A 21,011-nucleotide genomic window follows, 5' to 3' on the forward strand; every position below is an offset into this window, starting at 1 on the left:
TCCAAGCAACCTGTGAGTCCCATTTGTTTCTCCAATGTGGAGGGAATGAGAAGACCCCTAAAAAGTCTTTCATGTGCTTTTTGCTGCTGCTGATTACGGAGCTGTTGCTTAAAGGGGCTGGGACACTTCCAGGCGTGGTGGGTTCCTGTATGTACACGGGAACAAGCTGAAGAGTGCCTGCAGCAAGGTGGGAGGATTTATTTCTTGTAGTGTTTCAGTATAGCTAAATAAATACAAAGAAAAAGCAACTGAGCAAGTTATTCTTTAAGTACCTCCTGGCCAGGAGCAGTGAGCTAGGCGCAAACACTTCTTTGAGCAGCAGAACTGAAGACAGATGGTTCTATAAGGAATCAACTGAATCTTGTTGCTTGACATCTTTTGCTAAGATTTTCTCTGTTTTCTAAATACATTGTAAGAATTCCTCTCTGGACTTGGTCTCTTTTCCGTTCACCCCCTGTGGATTATTTACGCAGGAGCTTGGAAGCTGCTTCATTTGAAGCTGGAGATTAAGATCACAGGTAATTAGGCCCAACTTGTGAATCCTCCACCCTTGCAGGGGCTTAAGGGGGTTCAAAATGTATCAGAGACACAGGCATGGTGCATGACTGACAATCCTGTTTTCCATGTTAAACAAAGCAAAAAATTAGTAGATGGAGATAAAAAAGCATTTCCTCAAAGATCGTAAAATACTGAATATATGTACCTCTTCCCCTAAAGGCAGTATAAAATTTGCTAGTGAGAATCCAAGCAAAGATGAGTTGGAAACCTCGCCTCGTGTGCAGGTGCGTGTTGAGATAAAAGGGATCATGACGCAGTTTGAGGTCTGCAAGCTGCCTGCTGCTGCAGAAAGAGCAATCACCCTGCCATCTCCTGTGCACCCTGGAAGTCTCTCATCCAATCCCACAACAAGCCTAGCCGTGCTTAGCTCTAGAAAAAGCAGGAAGGAGCAAGCGTGTTTCAAAAACCAGCATGTGCTACTATTGTGAAGAGTTGGTTTAAGTTTTTTTCCCCTCAGAGTATTTCAGAAGACAAAAGTGTTTTTTCATGGGTAAAAAAAAAATGAAATGAGAAACCACAACTTTGGGGTACAAATATTTTGTTTATAAAAACTGGAAATTATTTTGGGAAGTGGGTTTTAAAGATTCTTTTTTTAATAGAAAATGGTTTTAATAAAACAGGAGAAAACTCAGTTTTAAGTCCAGGCTTCTTTGTCAAAAGGAAAATATTTCGTGAGGGGAAAAAAAGTGGGGGAAAAATATTTTGTAATCTCCTACAAAAATACTTGGTATTTTTTTTAACGTTTCTACATCTTTGTTTGCATCTCACTCTGCCTCTTGATTGTCGTATTTCAGCCTCCCCAAGATGTAATATTATTTATCAAGGAATTTTGTTAAATACGTCATACACTCAAAGGAAGGTGGCAAAGAGGAAGGTTCCTGTTGCAAGGGAGAATTCCTGGGGGCAAGTCGCTCTGCTGAAGCTCTCTGCAAGGCAGATAAATATGTTATAGAAAGAGTTGAATCCCACAAAGAATGTTTGCAGTGAGCTGTCTTTTCCTTTCTTAAAGTACAGCGTATATGCCATCTTGCCAAATCATTGTTCTCACGTCAACCACTGTCCATGTTGAGAAACTGCATCTCTCCGTGTAAAGGGGCAGCTGCCCAAAGACAGCTGAAAGTTCAGGATGGCACTGGGTTACGGGGTGGAAGAAGCTGCTGCTTCTCCACATGGTTAAGGAGGAAGGTGACTTTTTCTCCTTATGTTTCACCAAAGACTCACTCTAATTCTGGGCTGTCAAATACTGGGGAGACAAGATTCTCAGTGTATGATTTATTTTTAACGTGAGACAGTACCTGTAAGCATTTATAGCTTTCTGTGCTAGTAGATTTGATTACTTTGTCCTGTCCCTTTTTTTTTTAGTGGCAGACACAGGCAGCAGAAGTTGACAAGGCAAATAATTAAGGTTGCCTAACAGTTTGAAATATCATTAGGCTTGTCTAGATCCTATTTTAACTTGTTAGTATTTCTGTTAAACTTTAGCCCTGCAGAATGATATTTTCCGCACTAGAAGTTTTCCTCAGAATAGAGTGTCGAAAGCCAAATCACAAAGGGCTTGCTGAGTCTCCAGTTCAGAAATAAACTATTTTTGCTGCTGTGAAGTCTCAGGAAGAAGGAGGAGAGGGTGGTGACAACCGAACTGCAACTGAGGCAGAGAAAGTGGGGCTAGAGGAGCCAGCACAGATCCAGAGACCCGGCATTTCTTTTCTGTAGGCCAACAAATGGCTCTAAAGTGAGTTTGGTCCTTCCCTTGGATGTGGTCCCTGTTGTCTGCTGCCTGTTGGCACAGAGCCTAGCAATCCTAGGTGTGCCACAATTCTGAGGGCTTTCACAAGACGTGGCCTATGGTGTCTCCGTTAGTCTTACAGGCAGCTTGAATGGAGACGCCTGTAAATCCTGTGTGTCCTTGTGACAGCTGATATTTGGGCCTGCAACAGTCATTTATCAGCTCTCCATGGAGATAGGAAGCTGATACGGGAGGTACGTGATTATGAGTGAACCCTGAAGCCCAGTGTCTTCTTACAGCTATCCACGTGTATAAAACACAGGGCACACGCCTCCCCATGCAGAGCAGACAGGTTGCTTCAGAGCCAGCGCTCTGACGGTGTCTTTGACAGTAGGTGACATGGGCAAGCAATGGGTTTGTTCTTGGATGTGGCCTTGGGAGTGCTCTCATGCAGCAGTGTAGATGTGTCTTCAGAGGATAAGGGGCAGCTACTTTGTTAGCTTGTGTGGTGTGTGCCTTTGTGTGTTGGTTTTGGCTGGGATAGAGTTAATTTTCTTCACAGTAGCTGGTATGGGGCTGTGTTTTGAATTTGTGCTAGAAACAGTGTTGATGACACAGGGATGGTTTAGTTACTGCTGAGCAGTGCTTACACAGGGTCAAGGTCACACCACCCCACCAGCGAGTGGGCTGAGGGTGCACAAGAAGTTGGGAGGGGACACAGCCAGGACAGCTGACCCCCACTGACCAAAGGGATGTTCCACACTATATGACCTCATGCTCAGCAATAAAAATAGGTGGGGCCGCTGCTTGAGAACTGGCTGAACATCGGTCGGTTGGTGGTGAGCAATTGTTTTCATATGCATCGCTTGTCTTTCTGAGGTTTTATTTCTTTCTCTTTGTTATTTATTTTTTATTATTTTCTTTTTAATTATAATTTATTTATTATTATTTTATTTCAATTATTAAACTCTTTTTAATTTAACTCACGAGTTTTCTCACTTTTACTCTTCCGATTCTCTGTCCCCATCCCTCTGGGGGGAGAGTGAGCGAGCAGCTGTGTGGCGTTTAGTTGCTGGCTGGGGTTAAACCATGACAATCCTTTTTGGCGCCCAATGTGGGGCTCGAAGTGTTTGAGATAATAACAGATTGACCAGAGTATATTAGAAGAGATTTAGATATGTTAACAGTTGCAGGTCATGATATTGATTAATCTGTTCTTCATGTTAGTTTACCTGATCTGTGCCATGCCTTTTTTTTTTTTTTTTTTTTTCTGTACATGTTAAAGATTGGTGTTGGCTTTTGCAGTTTGCTGTGCTTTGTAGCGATTAGTCATGTTTTGCCTGGGAGATTTGTTATTAAAACACTGACCTTGAGCTTAATCTGGTATTTGGGCTCTGTACTGAAGCCATTGTGGTACTTCAGGTACCGTCTCTTGGAGACTTAACAATTATACTTCTTTCTCTGAGAGGTTTTTTTTTTTTGTGGAGGAAATACAGAATGGCATCTTCACCACCTTCTTCTGTCATATTTTCTCCCTTGTTACAATAACTTTTCAGTATCTTGAACATCCTTGGCTAGTTAAAATACTTCTATTGGTATTTCTTAGGAATATTGCTTCGGTTTCATCTAAGGTTAACAAGCAATTTAGGAATATGACACAAGCTCTGCGACAATATGGTCATCGGTGGCAAGGTATGTGGGAGAATATGGAATCATAGAATGGTTTGGGTTGGAAGGGACCTTCAAACCCCCTGCAAGGAGCAGGGACATCTCCAACCAGATCAGGTTGCTCAGAGCCCCGTCCAACCTGGCCTTGAATGTTTCCAGGGATGGGGCATCCACCACCTCTCTGGGCAACCTGTTCCAGTGTTCCACCACCCTGATTGTAAAAAAAAAATTCCTTATATCTAGTCTGAATGTACTTCCTTCTATTTTAAAACATTTACTCCTTGTCCTAGAGCAACAGGCCCTGATAAAGAGTTTATCTCCGTCTTAATAATAATAATAATAACAACAACAACAACAACAATAATAATAATAGTATATTTTATATATATCTTAAACTGTTTTTATCTCAACCCCATGTTTTCTCACTTTGACACTTCCAATTCTCTCCCATGTCCCACTGTGGGGGAGTGAGCGAGTGGCTGTGTGGTGTTTAATTGCCAGCTAGGGTTAAACCACAACACCTTGCCATAGATATAATGCTGTGGGAAAACGGGAATAAGCCTCAGCGATGGCTTTAACTGCCTGTGCTGATCCGCAACTGCCAGACAACTTGCAGAAAATTTCACTCCAGCATCAGTAGCTCCTATCCCAAGGGACACTGCAGTCATCCAGGTTTCTTGCTTAGATCTCTCTGATATTACTCCATGCTAGACCCTCTGTGATGGTAATATCCAGGAGAAGTTTTGTTAATGACTGCAAATGGCATTTATTCATGCAAGGGAGAACCAGCAATGGCTACACAGAGGTGCCTTTCATGCCTTCAAGCCAAAAACCAAGGCAGCTGCCTGCCATGGGGTTGCAGTATGGGAGGTGTCCCTGTGCCGCCAATAACATAAAGGGAGAAAGCCCTGCATAATGGGGCTACTCTGAAGAAAAGTGCTTTCACCACTGAAAATTACTGTTCCTCGGGAAGCAAAGCCAGTAGGAGCGTGGTTTGTAAAGGTCACTTGGAGCTGCCAGTAACAGTATTCTTGAGAGCGGCAACTAAGAAAGAAATGGATGGCAGGAGCCCCTCTCAATCTGAAGCGCTTCATCGTATTGCTATTACCCAATGAATTCCCTCTGATTTTTGGGTATTGCTCAGCTACTTGAAGGTGCAAGCAGGGACTGCGAGAATGAAGAACTGCCCATTGTACTTGAAGAGCAGGTTCGGGATCATCTAAGGAGCCTGAAGGTGCACAAATCCATGGGTCCTGATGAGATCCATCCGCGGGTCCTGAGGGAACTGGCGGATGAAGTTGCCAAGCCACTGGCTATCGTATTTGAGAAGTCGTGGCGGTCTGGTGAGGTCCCCGATGACTGGAAGAGAGGGCACATAACCCCAATTTTTAAAAAGGGGAATAAGGAAGACCCAGGTAACTACAGGCCGGTCAGCCTCACCTCTGTGCCTGGCAAGGTCATGGAGCAGATTCTCCTGGAAACCATGCTAAGGCACATGGAGAGCAAGGAGGTGGTTGGTGACAGCCAACATGGCTTCACCAAGGGCAGATCGTGCCTGACCAATTTGGTGGCCTTCTATGACGGGGTGACGGCATCGGTGGACAAGGGACGAGCAACGGATATCATCTACCTGGACTTGTGCAAAGCTTTTGACACTGTCCCGCACGACATCCTTCTCTCTAAACTAGAGAGACATGGGTTTGATGGACGGACCACTCGGTGGATAAGGAGTTGGCTGGATGGCCGCACTCAGAGAGTGGTGGTCAATGGCTCAATGTCCATGTGGAGACCAGTCACGAGTGGCGTCCCTCAGGGGTCCGTGCTGGGCCCGGCCCTGTTCAACATCTTTGTCGGCGACATGGACAGTGGGATAGAGTGCACCCTCAGCAAGTTCGCCGACGACACCAAGTTGTGTGGTGCCATCGACACGCTGGAAGGGAGGGATGCCATCCAGAGGGACCTGGACAGGCTGGAGAGGTGGGCCCGTGCCAACCTCATGAAGTTCAACCAGGCCAAGTGCAAGGTCCTGCACCTGGGTCATGGCAATCCCAGGCACAAATACAGGCTGGGCGGGGAATGGATTGAGAGCAGCCCTGAGGAGAAGGACTTGGGAGTGCTGGTGGATGAGAAGCTTAACATGAGCAGGCAATGTGCCCTTGCGGCCCAGAAGGCCAACCGCATCCTGGGCTGCATCAAGAGAAGCGTGGCCAGCAGGTCGAGGGAGGTGATTCTCCCCCTCTACTCTGCCCTGGTGAGACCCCACCTGGAGTACTGTGTCCAGTTCTGGAGCCCCCAGCACAAGAAGGACATGGACCAGTTGGAGAAGGTCCAGAGGAGGGCCACGAAGATGATAAAAGGGCTGGAGCACCTCTCTTATGAGGACAGGCTGAGAGAGTTGGGGCTGTTCAGCCTGCAGAAGAGGAGGCTCTGGGGAGACCTAATAGCGGTCTTCCAGTACCTCAAGGGGGCCTACAAGAAAGATGGGGAAAGGCTGTTTAGTAGGGCCTGTTGCGATAGGACGAGAGGTAATGGTTTTAAAATAGAGGGGGGTAGATTAGAAATTAGGAAAAAATTTTTTACGATGCGAGTTATAGAACACTGGAACAGGTTGCCCAGAAAGGTGGTGGAGGCCCCATCCCTGGAAACATTCAAGGCCAGGCTGGATGAGGCTCTGAGCAACCTGACCTAGTCAGGGATGTCCCTGCTCCTTGCAGGGGGGTTGGACTAGATGACCTTTGAAGGTCCCTTCCAACCCTAACCATTCTATGATTCTATGATTCTACTTAAGTGTGACACTGACATTGCTGGAATAAGCCTAAGACGCTTTCTGAGGCTTGCAAATGAAGTTGTGCTGTTCCAGTTCTGAGGCTCACGTTATAGTATTTTGGCATACTTTCTACTATCTAGAAACTCTTGCTCCATCTAGTGAGTAAATTTATTGCTCATCCTGGCTTAGTGTTGGCTGTGGAAAGGGCCTGGGAAAAAGTAACATTATTTATGAATTTGACTTATGCAAAGATGGGAATTACCCAGAAAGATTCTAGGTTTGGCTTTGTTGAAAAAGTAAGAATGACAGTGATTTTAGCTTACAGCTGCTCATTGACATGTCTTTTAAATTCTTTTTAAAAGACTTGAGGATTTTTTTTTTTAATGAACTTTCCCATGAAAGTCTGTTTGTGTTTATATTCAGTGGGTGGATTTACTTGTTATGTGAATCAAATGGAGGGGAAGAGATAAAATGAATAAAGTTGGTTTAAGTACTTTAACTGTGCCTGTTACAACCCATCTTTACTGTTCTTGTTCAGCAGCCAAAACACATTCCTCTTTTCTAAAAGAAGGAACACAAGGGCACCAGCTCACAGATCTTTAATGCAGTAAAGCCGTCTCTGAGGCCTGGGTGAGGGGCTGCATCCTGCTGGGCACTGATGAGAGAAGAGCAGAGACAGGGCATCCCAGCACAGAGATGCTCAGGACCCTTTCTGATGCCTGCCAAACCCCCATTAAGCCCAGAGATGTCAGGATTTTCCCCTTCCTTATTCCATCCTGCCTTGTCTTCCTACTTCTGAGACCATCTTGCCTGACCCTTGCCAGACATCTCATGCCATACTCCCTTTCTCTTAACCAAAAGACATTAATTAAAGCTGTGAGTGGAAAGCGGAAAGAAGGGGGGGAGGGAGGAGGAAGAGATAATGGCATTTTTTTCTGAGAGTTTGGTTTTGGGGTCCCATTTCAGAGTCTTGGAAGAAAACCACTCTTTCCAACTGTCTCTGGGTGAGACTCGGGGGTCGTCGGGCCCCCTTGGTGCACCCCACAGCCTGACCTGCACCAGGCACTATCCTCACCTTGCTGCTTTCTCTGCAGCCTGACTTGTGCCTCGCAGTCCTTGTCTCTCTGTCCTCATCGTCTTGGCTGTGGCTGGTGGCCATGGCCAGTGGGGTGACCCCTGCTGGCAGGGTGCTCAAAACTGCTGCCCGGCTCACCCTCCACTGCCTCTTGCCCGAGCCCTGCGGCCATGCATGACCAGGCTGGAAGCAGCACGACCGAGACCTGTTTGCTCTGTCTGAGTGTGCACGTGGTTTATGGAGTGGTGACAACGTGATGTGCGTATTTCAACCAGATGTGATGGCTCTGTAGTGTGGTAGCAGCAGGGACACTTGACTGCACAGTAAGTACCATTTTCTTTGGGTAGAGGTTTCCTAATTTTATTTGAAAACTCCTGTTATTACTTCTGAGTTTGGTTAAGCTCATGTAATAGATATATATACACCATGTATTAAAATATATGTGTATTCTCTGAAAACATACAAACTGAAGACATAGGGCTTCAATGGCTAACAAGATTTTCTTTTTTTAAGTGAAAACAATTTTTTTTTATTTTGAAAAAAAGTTGTAATAGGGAAAGTTCCATTCCTCCACCAAACCCCCCATAAAAAGATATCAGTACTATCTTGCGCCTGTTAAGGCCGAAGTTATACAGGACTTATAGAGACTATACCAATGCTTTTGCATGGCCTTGGCTGCCTTGTTTACTGGTCCAGTATTAAATGCCAGAGTAACAGGGAGCAACTCTTATAGCCATCTACAGAGGGCCCGATCCACTTGTTCCCTCTGTGCAGTGCTGTGTGCTATTAAATATCCCAGGTATAATTATTTTGCACAGTACCATTTTCATGTTTTCTTGAACAATAAGATTTTATGTTTAGAAATTCTGGGGTGCAATGGTTGGAAGCAATGGTAAAATAAATCTGTTTCCATATATACCTTCCTACCTTCCTTCTTCCCCAGCACACAATGAGGCCTTGGGAACCTGCCTGGTGTAAGTCTGATGGTCTTATGGTCTGCTGGTCTGCTGTTGGCCTGAAGGACTCTCAGGACCATGCTGAAGGAAATATACTGATCCAGCACGTTGTGCTGTGTGTTTGTCATGTCTATCACTATCGACTGTAACTGAGTGCTAAAATTCTGCTTTTCTGGAGAGGTAAAATCCAAGATCTTTATAGTGAATGCTGAATAATGCCCAGGTAACATTTGCTGCAGTGTTTGTCCTGGAGTCCTGTCTTAGCCAAATTTCAGGTCAGGCAGTTGGTTTGTCTTACTGTGCAGCTTTAGACTGGCAGTGCTGCTTGGCTTCTTCAATTTTAAATAGTTATTTTTATAATTACTAGTGATTAAATCACTTCACTGCTCTATGAGCTGCCTTAGTTAATTTGTGAGTGATAGAGTCCCTGTGGACATCACAGTGGAGGTAAAGGAGGTCATTACTTATTATTTCTGATGATCATAGCTTTTTCACTTACTTCTGGGGTTTTGTGAGCTTGTATGACCTTCACGGCTCACAGAGAAAAATGTCATGTTCTCATCCTACATGTCCCTCGGTTATATGAGCCTGATACAAGGGTTTCCACATTCTTACCTGTGGACCCTGTCATCTTTAATGCTGTCACTAAAAAATTTCAGATTTGCACATCTGCCCTAGTGAGCAGAATGACATTTGCAGGTAAAAAGATAACAAAAATCAGAAAACTGCCTAAGGGCAATCAGAAAAATCTGCTCAGGATCTGTCTTCCTGAGCTAAGGAATCAATATAGAAAGGCAGAGGGAAGGAATACAGATGGGGAAAATTTTTGGATTAATTAGATATTGTAGAAATCTGACCATCAAGTATTATTTTTCCTATGGGGCAATGCTAAATGCATTCAGAGGGCAAAAGACAGGCAGCGTAAAACCAAGCAACTGACTGCTGATTTTTTGACCCCATGGAAGAGGAATGGATACACTTTGGTGAAAAGCTTCAGGGAGAAGACCTTCAAAATATCTGACCAGCAGAGCATCTACTGAAGTACGGGTGTTGGTGGGAACCCGGTGAAGATCTGTGCCATTCGTGAGCACTGCTGCCCCTATAAGGTCTTTAGTCGTTACCATGGGGTTCAGACAAAGGTCAAAGATGCTCTGGAATTAAGGAAACAATAGAACTGGACTGAAAACTGCTTTTAAAAGACCAAAATCTGTCCTGGAAGCTTTTGGTATTTAATGCATCTGTTTACCTAACAGATAACCAGGCATTTCCTGTCATGAACACAACTGAAGGCTTTTAGCCATGCCTGGGAAAATGTGGGTGAATTAAAGAAGCTCAAGTGGTTCCTTGATGGAAGCAATGAGAAAGATGGATTACAAAAAAAGGCTAGTGAATTTACAGAGTTCCTGTGAAGAAGAAAGTAAGATGTTACAGTGGGGTGGCAGCTACTGAGCAGACGTTTGGGATGGCTAATATACAAGAAAGCAAGTAATTTGTCAAAGGCAAAAGAGACTGTCTGTCGAGCTTTTTAAAGCATACCATAGTTCCCTGAGTGAAAATGAACCAGTCATCTGGTCGGTTTTTTGAATCTCTGGTCCTTTGAAGGTTTTATGTTGGAGGACATTCACTTCCCTTGAACTATTTTGTATGTGAACGTGCTCAGATGAACCTGGAATCAAACCTACCCTCTAGACCACTTGAGACCATTTTAGCTGATATTTTGACCTAGAAATGGAAGTGCCAAGATGGCATCTGAGGAAACTGTTTGTATGATGTCTTCAGCATGGGCTAAGCTGGATGTATCATATATATAGGGCAAACATCAAAAAGAACTTGGGAAGAGAAAATAGACCAGATGTTCTGAAATGCAAGTCCTACTGAAAATCAAGCAGCAGCTTGGAAGCTCTGTTTCTCTTGCACTGGCTGGAGTCCTGCCATCGGGGAATGGGAATCGAGGCAAAGATTCCTGTTGTCATGAAATGTCTCAGGGGATATTTTCATAGACTACAAGCTCCAAGAAGATCTTTGTATTTCTGATCCAGATTGTCCGGGAGATCACTGCCATCTGGTCTGCCAGCACTTGGGTTTCCTGTGGGAGACCTCTCAGCAGGGCTCTGTGCTGCTTTCTCAGACCTTAGCTGATTTGATGGAGTCACAGCCCAAATTGTCTATAGCAAATCAGTAGTTGGCAGGACTCAGATTAGTTCAGTTGTGCTTTAAAAAAGAAGGAGAAAAAAACCCCAGGTACTTTGCTTTTCTTTTTTAGTATCCTTAGCATCCATTTTAGAAAAAAAAAAAAAAATCTGAAGTCTGTACAAGTTCAAAGGCACTTTATGGAGTTCAATACACTCAGTAGCTGAAAGGCCAAAAGATGCATTAAATTAAGATGGTTTATGAATTGGCACCTGAGACCTCTATCTTGCACCCTTTGTTTGTGGGCCAAGGGGCTCCATTTTGGATTCAGCCTGGGCATGGGGTCTAGTCTGAGCCTGAGCCTGAGCCATGCCATAGGCCCTGCCTCTGCCTCTTCAGCCATGCCTCTGCTCCATTTCCTGGCTGGATCTTGGCCCGATGTTGCAGGTGGCCTCATCTCTAGCCTTGTGTCTGGCCCCTTTCCTCCTGCTCCTGACGGAACCCCCTGCATGGACCTGGGCTTGGTTGATCTCTCACCGTACCTGGGGCTGTCCATTGACCTGGATAGCAGCCCCCAGACCTGCCCATTGTGGTCAGCCCCCCAGGACTGTACCCACTGGTGAGGGCACAACCTGTGTTGGGGCTGCTCCCGACTCATCCCCCACTCCTGCTGCTCCCTGAGATCAAGTCAGCACCATGATGATCACTTAAAACATCAAGAGCTATTACAGTTCGTACTTGGCTTTTAAGCTTGAGAACATACAGTGGACAATTTTATTCCTGTGCACTGTTTCTAAAGTCTTAAACTTGATTATGCATTTTTATTCAAATGTTCTACTCTTTCAAAGGACTAAAGAGTGCAATTCTGCCCAGGGTATTTGGAAGCAGTATAAAAGTACAAATAATATTGGCAACCCATTGCTGTTATTTTTGCAGTTTATTTTAATTAGTAGCCAAACTTAAATATAATTTTTAAACTCTGTACTTTTTTTTTGTATTCCAAATCTGTAATGTCTTCCAGATGCACTCCAGGTTCACTGGTCTGGGTGGTAACTAAGTCCTAATTTTGATCCAGAGGAAACTGCCATGCCCATTTTGAGCATTCCTTATTTGCTTACTTTCGCTCTTTTATTTTTAGCTGTGTTTTGTATTGCATTTCTTACTCTTTGTGTATTTTAAAATTATTTTAGGCTTTTCATTTTTATATGGCATTGATTCTTGGCACTGAGGTTAAAGTCTGGAACTGAGCAAACTATGAAATTACTGCATCAGCACAGCCACTTGAAAGTCTCTGTTATGTACTTGGCCCTGCGTTTGTCAAACCTCTGCTCAACCACTGTGCAGGATCCTACATAATATGTTCCTCAGCTGGAGAAGAAGAGAGAGGGGTGAGAATACCAGTCACTCATCATTCACCTGGTTAGCTAGGGTCCAGAATTTGCATCCTGAGCCCTGAAATGTAAAGCGGTCAAAGCTTTTCCATATAAGTGAAACATTAAAAGCAAACCTTCCCCTTCTTTTTAGTATGTTCTACACCAAAAGATCCCTCTGCAAGAAATCTGGTGTACCAAGTGGAAGTGCAGTGGTAATGATTGCTGCTGCTTTATTCACGTGTGGGTTTCCCTTGATGACGCCCAGGATGGGTAAAGTTCTGGGCTGGTGACTGATACTCTGTGCATGGAAATGTCATGACTTTGGAATCTCATGCTTTGCATCTTCTTGAGAAGCTGGAAGCATAAAAAGAAAGTCTATATGCTTAGAAAAAAGAGATTCTTCAGTTTCCCAGCAAGACTGTGTCAAAAAGAAGGTCTAACTGTAGTTCTGACAAGTCCTGGGTGACATGGGCACACATGGGACGGAGCCCTGAGTTTGGTGGGTGGCTACCATGTGGCTAGCAAAGCTGAGGAGCCCCTCAGTGGGCAGGCACGGTTGTCTCAGGCTGTTTGCAGCTGGGGATGCATGGGAGGCAGCTTCCCTGTCAACGCAGAATCCGGGGGAGGTCACTGCTGTGTCCTCCCTTCCCAAAGGCTGCATCCTCCTCACCCTTCCCTTCTTCCTTACTTTCTCCGACATTTCGTGGCACCGCCACTTCTTCTCTTTCTCTTCTCTGCTAAGCTCAAGCAGCAGAGGCCTCCACTTCTTGTGAGGGAAATGCCAAGGTAATGATCTAGCCTCTGAAACTAGAAATCTTTACACCGCAAGCGCTATCTACAAAAACCCCATTTCTGAGTCATCGCAGGCTGTCTCCGGCAGTCTCGGGGATTACAGGAGAGCATCTCTGGGTGTGAGGAGTTACAGGCTGCTGATGGTGTGATCATCTCAACCATGTTGCTGAGTGCATACTTAAAATAAGTGCTGCCTGGTACAAGATGAATGCTGGTGGTCCACCACTGCTCTCTGTTTTTGCTCTTTGCAGTCTTTGCCTGTCTGTGTGCGTGCATCATGCACGTGCTTGTGAAACACCCAAAGCACTGAGCGTGTGAATGCGTGATGCACCCACATTGCACTGCTGGATACCAACCTGTGCTGATGGTGTATTGCCCCTGCGGCAACAGGGACCATTTCTAAAACTAACAACCTGCAACTGGTGTCATGGGGTTGTGACTCCAACCCCTCACTGGAGAGGGCATATTCCCCTGCATCACCAGGGACTTGTCCCCAGGGAAGGACATTGGCTTCTCCCTTCTTGAAGGCCTTGTGGCGCAGCCAACTCCAGTACCCAGACCTCACTGTCCCTCTTCTGGAAGCACGCTTGGCCAGGAGTAGGGCGAGGGGGGCAAGCAGCCGTGCGGGCACAGCAGGGAGCTGACAGCAAGGCAGCATCGTGTTCCCAGAGTGTTATTTTTTTCTTGATGTTAAATTAATATACAATGGATTATTATAGATGTTCCTTCTTAGCCACAGTTAGAGGAGTTGTGTTATTAAGGCAAAGTATAATAAAAATGTTTTGTAATCTTGATTGAGTTTCTGGTTCTCCCTGCCATGTTATGCTTCACCGTGTTTTTTTCCTTCCAGCCCTTCTCTTTCTATCATGATTCCTGTGTGTCTCGGCTTCCATAAACCCTGTCCCTTTCTAGGGCTTTCTTTAGTTTGTTTCAAAGTGCATTTTGAGTTTTTGCTCTTCCTTTATTAACGTGTTTGTTTATTTACAGAGGAACAGCGAAGGAGTGCTTAGGGAGGATCTTTGCTTCTTCCTTTTGCTTTAATATTCTGTCCATCATCTCATATCACCTCCTCCTTTCTGCATTGTGGAAACCTGTGGGAATCTCTGGACTGATGACAGCACTGTCTGGCTCATGCCAGATTGTCCTGTCCTGTGTCCTTTGCCTTTGGTTCCTTGCAAAGCTGGAGAATAACTTGAGCCTTGTGGGTTATTGGAGGTGCAACACCAGCTGGTGAATCCGTGCAAAATGGAAGTATTGCCCTAAAATCCAAACCAGCGCTGTGTCTACACTTGCTGCTGCCAAGAGCATGGAAGAAGCAAAGTCAGAGAATTAGAAAGGGGACATCTGTAAAGTGTGGAGTCTCCACATCTTTGTGGGGAGTCATGAGAGGGGGAGGTTTGAAAAAATACTGTGATGAAAAATGGTTTATAAAATCCTGTGTCCTGTTACAGACCCAAATTCGTCCAAATCCTTGTTTTTTCTTACTATTTTCTTCTCTAGTGCATAATTTGAGGGAGAGTTCAAGTATTTCTGAAAGACTGGAAAATCTGAGCACATTTTTACTGAACTTTTTATGGGAAATCTTCCTGATAATGTTTTCTTTTCATTGCTACCGGCTACAGAAGCTGTATGCATGTAATACTAACGTGTGCCAGCGTAGAGCCGTGCTGTTACCTCCTGCAAGTTCCCCAGTCACTTTTCAGACCATATATAGGGATCATTCCCTTACCTCTCGGGCAGGATTGTGGTGCCAGCGGCGCTTCTCTGCAGGCCTGCAGAGGGGAAGTGAAGAGGCATTTTTCCTACTGGATGACAATGGAAATTCTTACGCAGGTAGAAATGTGGTTACCTCAGCCATAATTTACAGGGACACCCAGGACTCCCTCTTGGAAGAGAAATGTGCTAGAGGGTGTTAAACAACCAGAAATGTTCACAGCGTCTGTATTACACACTGGCTGTAGGACAACAGTCTTCCCCTTCCCTGAGACGTCATCCCGGGATTGATTTAAGGTAGGAATAAGCATATTGGGAGGCAGTAGAAAGATCAAAGGACAGTAAATATTACAGCTGTTTTCCAAAGTGTTTTATTCATAGGGTGAGCATACCTGATCTTCTGCCTGATGGAGCTGATGGTTGCATAAAACGCTGCTTCATGAGTCAGTGGGGCCAGGATGCTGAAGGTAACTTTTATATTAGTCTTTCTTTCTAACCATCTGTCTGTCATCATCAATAACCTTCCTAGTGATTTACCATCCAGGTTCTTGCTTGATCTCTGTCCAAAATTGATTGTTTGAAATGTTAAAGTAATTAGTCAGCCATTTCTAAAGCCAGATTTGTGGGCAAAATAAATAATACAAAAAAAAAAAGTTTAATGGTTTTCTCTGTAAGAAAGAGGCTGGTGAGACAGAAAGGACTGCCTGGGAGTGTCCAGAGCTTGCCCATGCTGCTTTAATTTATGCCTGAACGGAAAAATGGGCCCTGAGGAGGAGACCTCACGTGAGCCCTGGGAGACATCAGCAGCCTGAGGGCAGTGATGAGCGCTGGTGGGTGCCTGGATCCTGGGCCTGGAGGGGAGAAACTGAGGCAGCAAGTGAGAACAGAGGAGAAGGAAGGCGCATTTGCAGAAGCTCAACCCTCTGCCTGTTTCTTTTTTTCACTTCTTGTTCTTTCCTCATAGACAAGGAACACTGCTCACTCCTTCCCTCTTCAGTCCTTATTGTCACTTGTTCCCCATCCAGCAAACCTCAGTAGGCCAAAATATCTGCAGAGAAGAGGGGGGCCCACTTTCATGCCTACTTTATGCGAGGGTCATTTATCAGAAGGGCTGCCCCTTCGGGCAAGAGGCTTCCCGAGGAAGTGGGTAATACTCCATCTGACGCGGAATGCCACAAATGAGGAGAGATGGTTCCCAGGTCAGCGTGGAAATAACTTTCACTGCAGTCAAATATTTAAATTAGCCCTGCTAATCTTGAGCTACCGCAGTGCTTGGTTTAAAGTAATTATAATTTTCCAGCATTATGTAGCAGTGCAGAGCACCAGGCAGACCCTGAATAACTGGTGACCAGACAGATTGCCCAAGTCTGGGGGTGGCACAGCTGAGGAATGGCCAATGGTGCAGTGAGCTCATGTCTAAGCAAGCGACGCTGACTGTTTTGACTGCAGTCCACAGGCACTTGGAGACTCAAAGGTGAGACAAATATCCTGTCAATTGGGGCATCACACAATCATAAGCGAAGAGGGGACAAGACCCCAGGGACTGGAGGAAGGACTGGATTCCTAATGATCTGGGTGGAAATGGGGGATGTTTCAGCCCTTTCTGTTCCCTTGCTGAATCCACTGCTGGATGGGTGATCTTCCATAAAGAGAAGTATAACTGATGATGTGTCCCTTAGAGGTCCAAGGAGCTACCAGTCCTGCTCCATCATCAAGCCCAGCTGAGGTGCTGTGGAGAGGCGATATCTCCTAGAAAGTGCTGAGAAAGCCTCAGTGAGAAGGTAGTTTTTGTGGGGTAAGAGAGTGTTAAGCAGTGAAGTGAGGACAGGATAGGGAGAAGCAGCACGTAAGAGGTTTCTATTGTCTATTTTGGTCAGGAAAATAGTTTTGCATTTGGAAGATAAACCAAGCCCCGAGGAGAAGGACATGATCCAGGCTCTGTGGGTGGCATCAGCCCTTCCCCAGTTACAGAGATGGGCCAACGCTGTACAATGGAGCGTGTTGGACTACTTAAAAATGTTTTTTTCTTTTAAAGCTTGACGTGTGCTTTGCCCCAGAGCATTAATATTGTTTGAACTGTTTTGGTCAGCTCAAAATAGAAAGCTGACCGCAAGTGAGCGTGCGTGTAAAATTCACTGGTGTGTGTGGGCTGCATGGCGCTGGCCTTGCTGTGTACAACGGGCAGAGTGGGGCGGTGAGCCTGGTCCAGTTCACTGCTGTAACTGCGGGTTTGGTGGAAGAGGAGCATTTGGGGTTGTGTGAAGTCATGGATGCCAAGCTCAGTAACTGTTTCCTCATCGGTAAATGATGTTGCAGGTAAGGGGAGTTTTAGGGGAGAGGAGCACCCACGGAGTTCTCACATAGCAACACAGGTCCTCATGCACTGCATTTGTCTGCCAGCAGCCTAATTCCACAGAAAATAGCCATATTAGCAGCAGCCTGCCCGTATGTGTGTTGCCTAAATGAATGCCCCAGAGAAGGCTCTGTACCAGGTGGGGGCATCGGGATGCTTTAGAAATAACACCATCTTCTTGAACACCACAGCTGCTGTACAAGTTTGGTTGATTGAAAGGGGCCTTTAAATGGGGAAACCCGGTCCGTGAGGTTTCACGTTTTCTCCCACAGTGACTCAATTTTTCTGCTTATAGTATGATGAATAGCAGTTTGTCAATTTGCCAGCCCTGGTGTAATGCATCCTCGGATGAATGTTATGGGGTTCCTTTCCTTTTGTGTGCATTTGTTTTTTAACTGCAGTTGGCAATGTGGTAGCTGGTTACTTCAAGTCAGCAGACTCAATGGTACGCAGCCTGAATTTCTCCCTGCTTTCTCAAAGTGGTCTTGGATAGCTTTCTGAAACCGCACTTTCAAAATGCCTACTGCTGTACACTTCTCTGTGACAGCAACTTCTGCTATTAGGAACTTTGTAGCATGTGTACTATAGCTACGTAACTTAATTAAAAAGATGATGAGCAATTTCATTCATCCTGCATAGCCAGGAGATGATGGTGATCAGTAGTTATATTAAAAAGATGGGTTGGACTCTGACTCCTTTTGCTGCGGGTTGTAGACTTGCCAACCAAGTTACTTTTTGGAAATAGCTTATTGTTTTTCTTGGCAATTTAGTGACCTAGTCAGTTCTAAACATCTGGTTGCTGTATAATACCAGATCAATTTGTGCACCTATGATAGCCTGGCGTACTTAGGTTCAAAAAGTGGCTGCTGCACATTTATGAGGATCCCAGCATGGATGTTTTTGGCTTGCTAGGTCTGAGTAGGCTGGTTCTGCATGCTGGTGTCTGATCTCCGTGATGCTGACAGGCCTGAATTGTGCTAGCACTGTGTGGCAAGACTGTTTCTGCACTGTGCACATTGCTTGTGTGCACATTCCAGCTGATGAATGAGGAATTCAAGATACTGCTTCAGTACAGGTAATGCGGGATGATGCTCAACCAACACTATGGGGTTTTGTCATTCAGCTGCAGTTTTGTGCATGGGTGAAAGGTGATCCAGAGCTTGCTTATCCTCCAGACACACTAAATGAAAATTAAGCAAACATTATCCTTTGTATGAATATCAGATGTGTTTCCTAATGACATCTCGCAGGACAGGATAAACACATTTATTCTGCATGTACATGACAAAGTCAAGAGATATGAATCCTTTTAATGACTATACTGCTCAAGTTCAAAAGCAAATGCTGGTCCTCAGAGTGTGATGTGTTGTCATTTTAAAGCTGTGAGTTAGTATTTCCATTTATTGTGTCAAAAACCTGTTGCACTGTGGGGACAAAAAACACAACCCATTGTGCTCAGAAGGAAGAACAATACTTGAACAAAGACGTGACTTTTTTTTTTTCTTCTGTCCTGAAGTAAGCCAAACCCTGATCTAGAACACATTTAAGAAATCCAGCTGAATAGAGAGCATAATGGGTGTTCACGTTGTGTTCTGTCACTTTAAGATGCCTAATAGCCTTGGCAGTCTTATTTTAGGTCATGTCGCTGGGGAGAAGCTGACATACAAGTAAGGAGGACCCAGCGCGTAGTCTGACGTGGTGTGGGATGGATAAAGCAAACAATCACGAGTCCCCCTGTAGCAGTCCTGCTTTATGGAGTTGGCAAAGAAATGCGCTGTCTACGAGGACCAGCTAAAGAGCTCAGTGCTGCTGTGGGAATTTCTCCCTCGTTTTATATTCCCCAAATCCACTTTTGGCACCTCCAACAACTAGAGTTGAAGGGATAAAGGCAGCTTGTTAGGGGCCTAATCCAAGCCCCATGGATGTCGCTGACAGTTTGTGCCAGCAACAGGACTTGGCTGAGTTTAGTTATGAGAGCCTTTATCTCTTCTCCACGCGTAAGAGTATCTGTGGCTTAACTACCAGTGAGTACCGGTGAGTCCCGCTACCTGTCCCTTCTCTATGGGCCACCTGCAGCATTCAAAGGAGTGAGTTTCACCTCCTTCTTTCTTATAAAGACTCATATTTTGTTTTCCTTTTGTTTTTGTTGCATCTATTAGCCAAAAAAGACACTATCTAAAGTGAAAACACATTCCGTTATTGTAGTTTTGCTCCTTGGAATGTTATGACACATCCCTCAGATATCGGCTTTGTTAACTGTCAACAAATTAGTGTCCTTTCCCTCCCAGCATGTGCACTCACAGGTCCTCTTGGCCCCTGCCATCATAGAGAGCAGTGTTGTGCATCCTGCTGAGGCTGCTTGCCAGGGAACAGTCCCTTTCCCGATCTTCTGCCCCAGCATCCACCTTCTCGGTGGCTGAATGGCGAGACAGCAAGCCAGCATCCCTGCAGCTAGGAAGGCTTCCTCTCTTTCTGTAGCACCAGGAGAAAATGGCTGGCGCCAGATTTACTCACTGTTGCCAGCAAAACTTGAGGCAGAAAATGTCAGGCCCAATCCCGAACTGACGCGGTTATCCCTTCCAGCCAGATTTATTTTATATGCTTTATGGAAGCGGATGAAGCTCTTGAATGATATCACTTGGATTGTACTTGCAGAAAAAAAGCCTGTCTGGAAGCCTGACCCCACAGTGCTATACACCGTGCTGAGAAGCTGGTGCTAATGGGGGAAACCACAGCCTGCAAAGGCAGGAGAAGGAAAAAATAAACAAAACCAGACCAACTTATCTCTCATTATCTCTTATCTCTAGCTCTGTTCAGTTAGAGAACTGGAGAGAAAGTTCTGCACCATCCTACAATCTTAATTTATGGCTTGACAAGGGCCTGAGCCTCTTTTGCTTCAGCAGGTTAGCCACAGGACCATCCTTTCCCTCCCTCAGAGACCCACAGGGACCCTTTGGAAACCTGATGCCATCCCAGGCTGATAATTGTGCTGGAAAAGGCTGAGGGTGGCTGTGCTCTGCCCTGTGGCTCGCAGCAAGGGCAGGGTCTGTGGCACGGTCAGTAAATACTCGTGTGAGCAGGCCTGCTCTCAGGATTTGAATCAGTGTGAGAGATACCAGGATCTGGCTCCTCGCGATCCAGGGATTATAAACTAGTTATTTTAATCACACGATTAGAAGTTAGATAAACAGTCAGTGAGTAACCAAGGCATGTCCCCCAAATACAGTGAGTCAGACACACCATTTAAGGGAAATGAGAGGGGAATAGCTTCGTTCCAGCTCAAGGCTTATCCCAAAAATGTTCCAGCCCTCGGCTTGAGGCACTGGCAGGAGGAAGCTTAGTCTTGCATGCTTCTTTGCTCACTTTTGCCTGCAAAATAATTATGCAACTTCACTGCTCTACCATAGATCGCCAGGCAGCATCTTACTTTTACGATACGCTAATGTAGTTTTCTTAAGTAGCTCCATGTATGCCCAAGGTCAATAAATATTCACATTAATTGTGCGTGGAAGCCCTACTTTCTGCTGAAGAGCGTGAGCAGTTGAATCAGACTTCAGAAGAAACCCTCAGACTTTTCTCGCTTAGAGATTTAAATTTTAGAAACAGATGTACCATATCTGATTTTTTTTTGTGGCCCTCAAGTAATCAAGCCGACCATGACAGTACAATGGAGTGAGCAAAGGGAAACCGAGCATGCTTATTAGTCAGCTCTGCTTTCATGTCTCACCCTCACTCTGGTTATGCATTTTGACTTCCCTTCTCTGGTTTGCTGTTTTGAGGGACAAAAGGCAATTTCAGAGTGAATTTAGGCATGGAGAGAATGGGGTTTTGGTATTTTAATGCCAGTCTTCTCTTTCAATGCAGGGAAATTGCTGCCTGGTCTCTTGTGAAGTCAGTTTA

This window comes from Chlamydotis macqueenii, chromosome 1, assembly GCF_036417535.1.
Source record: "Chlamydotis macqueenii isolate bChlMac1 chromosome 1, bChlMac1.mat, whole genome shotgun sequence".
In the NCBI taxonomy this organism is placed as follows: domain Eukaryota; kingdom Metazoa; phylum Chordata; class Aves; order Otidiformes; family Otididae; genus Chlamydotis; species Chlamydotis macqueenii.